Genomic DNA, 3,957 nt, shown 5'->3' on the forward strand with positions numbered 1-3,957 from the left:
GTGCCCAAGACACCACCGGAACCTGAAGGGACCTACCAGATCAACAGTTTCCTGTGCCCAAATCCCCTGGGAAGGAGAGCTAAACCTTCAGAGAGGCAGAAAAGCCTGGAAAGCTAGAAGAGACTACACTCTGCCCACATTTCTGACTCCAGAGGAAAACACCAAACGCCATCTGGGACCCTGGTGCACAGGGGATACCGGTAAGGGCGGTGCAGGTCCTCCTGGTGGCTGCACTCATGGAGAGCTCATAAGCAACACCCCACGAGCAAACTTGAGCCTCAGGACCACAGGTAAGACCAATTTCCTGCTCCAAATGACCTGCCTGGTGAACTCAGGACACAGGCCCACAGGAACAGATGAAGACCTGTATATAGGAAAAACTACACACCCGAAAGCAGAACACTCTGTTACCATAACTGGCTGAAAGAAAACAGGAAAACAGGTCTACAGCACTCCTGACACAGAGGCTTATAGGACACTCTACCTACTGTCAGAAATACCAGAACAAAGTAACACCAGAGATAATCTGATGGCAAGAGGCAAGCCCAGGAACTCAAGCAACAGAAACCAAGACTACATGGCATCATTGGAGCCCAATTCTCCCACCAAAGCAAACACTGAATATCCAAACACACCAGAAAAGCAAGATCTAGATTTAAAATCATATTTGATCATGATACTGGAGGACTTCAAGAAACACATGAAGAACTCCCCCAGAGAAACACAGGAAAACATAAATAAACAGGGAGAAGCCTACAGAGAGGATTCACAAAAATCACTGAATAAATTCCAGGAAAACACAATCAAACAGTTAAAGGAATTAAAAATGGAAATAGAGGCAATCAGGAAAGACACAGGGAAACAACCCTGGATATAAAAAAAAACAAAGGAAGAGACTAGGAGCCGTAGTTACAAGCATAACCAACAGAATACAAGAGATAGAAGAGAGAATCTCAGAAACAGAAGATTCCATAGAAATCATCGACACAACTGTCAAAGATAATGTAAAAGGGAAAAGGCTAATAGTCCAAAACATACAGGAAATTCAGGACTCAATGAGAAGAACAAAGCTAAGGATAATAGGTATAGAAGAAAGTGAAGACTCCCAGCTCAAAGGACCAGTAAATATCTCCAACAAAATCATAGCAGAAAATTTCCCTAACCTAAAGAAAGAGATGCCCATAAGCACACAAAAAGCCTGCAGAACTCCAAACAGATTGGACCAGAAAAGAAACTTCTCCTGTCACATAATAGTCAAAACACGAAACGAAAAAAATAAAGAAAGAATATTAAAAGCAGTAAGGGAAAAAAGTCAAGTAACATATAAAGGCAGAACTATCAGAATCACACCAGACTTCTCCCCAGAGACTATGAAAGCCAGAAGATGCTGGACAGATGTCATACAGACCCTAAGAGAACACAAATGCCAGCCCAGGTTACTGTATCTGCAAAACTCTCAATTAGATGGAGAAACCAAGATATTCCATGACAAAACCAAATTTACACAATATCTTTCTACAAATCCAGCACTACAAAGGATAATGAATGGTAAAGCCCAACATAAGGAGGCAAGCTATACCCTAGAAGAAGCAAGACACTAATCGTCTTGGCAACAAAACAAAGAGAAGAAAAGCACACAAACATAACCTCACATCCAAATATGAATATAACAGGAAGCATTAATCACTATTGCTTAATATCTCTCAACATCAATGGCCTCAACTCCCCAATAAAAAGGCATAGATTAACAAACTGGATACGCAACGAGGACCCTGCATTCTGCTGCCTACAAGAAACACACCTCAGAGACAAAGACAGACACTACCTCAGAGTGAAAGGCTGGAAAACAACTTTCCAAGCAAATGGGCAGAAGAAGCAAGCTGGAGTAGCCATTCTAATATCAAATAAAATCAATTTTCAACTAAAAGTCATCAAAAAAGATAAGGAAGGACACTTCATATTCATCAAAGGAAAAATCCACCAAGATGAACTCTCAATCCTAAATATCTATGCCCCAAATACAAGGGCACCTACATACGTAAAAGAAACCTTACTGAAGCTCAAAACACACATTGCACCTCACACAATAATAGTAGGAGACTTCAACATCCCACTCTCATCAATGGACAGATCATGGAAACAGAAATTAAACAGAGACGTAGACAGACTAAGAGAACTCATGAGCCAAATGGACTTAACAGATATTTATATAACATGCTATCCTAAAGCAAAAGGTTATACCTTCTTCTCAGCTCCTAATGGTACTTTCTCCAAAATTGACCATATAATTGGTCAAAAAACGGGCCTCAACAGGTACAGAAAGATAGAAATAATCCCATGAGTGCTATCGGACCACCACGGCCTAAAACTGGTCTTCAATATCAATAAGGGAAGAATGCCCACATATACGTGGAAATTGAACAATGCTCTACTCAATGATAACCTGGTCAAGGAAGAAATAAAGAAAGAAATTAAAAACTTTTTAGAATTTAATGAAAATGAAGGTACAACATATCCAAACTTATGGGACACAATGAAAGCTGTGCTAAGAGGAAAACTCATAGCGCTGAGTGCCTGCAGAAAGAAACAGAAAAGAGCATATGTCAGCAGCTTGACAGCACACCTAAAAGCTCTAGAACAAAAAGAAGCAAATACACCCACGAGGAGTAAAAGGCAGGAAATAATCAAACTCAGAGCTGAAATCAACCAAGTAGAAACAAAAAGGACCATAGAAAGAATCAACAGAACCAAAAGTTGGTTCTTTGAGAAAATCAACAAGATAGATTAAACCCTTAGCCAGACTAACGAGAGGACACAGAGAGTGTATCCAAATTAACAAAATCAGAAATGAAAAGGGAGACATTACTACAGAATCAGAGCAAATTCAAGAAATCATCAGATCTTACTACAAAAGCCTATATTCAAAAAAACTTGAAAATCTACAGGAAATGGACATTATCCCAGACACATAACAGGTACCGAAGTTAAATCAGAAACAGATAAACCAGTTAAACAACCCCATAACTCCTAAGGAAATAGAAGCAGTCATTAAAGATCTCCCAACCAAAAAGAGCCCAGGTCCAGACGGGTTTAGTGCAGAATTCTATCAAACCTTCATAGAAGACCTCATACCAATATTACCCAAACTATTCCACAAAATTGAAACACTTGGATCACTACCGAATTCCTTCTATGAAGCCACAATTCCTCTTATACCTAAACCACACAAAGACCCAACAAAGAAAGAGAACTTCAGACCAATTTCCCTTATGAATATCGACGCAAAAATACTCAATAAAATTCTGGCAAACCGAATCCAAGAGCACATCAAAACAATCATCCACCATGACCAAGTAGGCTTCATCCCAGGCATGCAGGGATGGTTTAATATACGGAAAACCATCAACGTGATCCATCATATAAACAAACTGAAAGAACAGAACCACATGATCATTTCATTAGATGCTGAGAAAGCATTTGACAAAATTCAACACCCCTTCATGATAAAAGTCCTGGAAAGAATAGGAATTCAAGGCCCATACCTAAACATAGTAAAAGCCATATAAAGCAAACCAGTTGCTAACATTAAACTAAATGGAGAGAAACTTGAAGCAATCCCACTAAAATCAGGGACTAGACAAGGCTGCCCACTCTCTCCCTACTTATTCAATATAGTTCTTGAAGTTCTAGCCAGAGCAATCAGACAACAAAAGGAGATCAAGGGGATACAGATCGGAAAAGAAGAGGTCAAAATATCACTATTTGCAGATGACATGATAGTATATTTAAGTGATCCCAAAAGTTCCACCAGAGAACTACTAAAGCTGATAAACAACTTCAGCAAAGTGGCTGGGTATAAAATTAACTCAAATAAATCAGTTGCCTTCCTCTATACAAAAGAGAAACAAGCCGAGAAAGAAATTAGGGAAACGACACCCTTCATAATAGACCCAAATA

Source organism: Rattus norvegicus, chromosome 1, assembly GCF_036323735.1.
Source record: "Rattus norvegicus strain BN/NHsdMcwi chromosome 1, GRCr8, whole genome shotgun sequence".
NCBI lineage: Eukaryota > Metazoa > Chordata > Mammalia > Rodentia > Muridae > Rattus > Rattus norvegicus.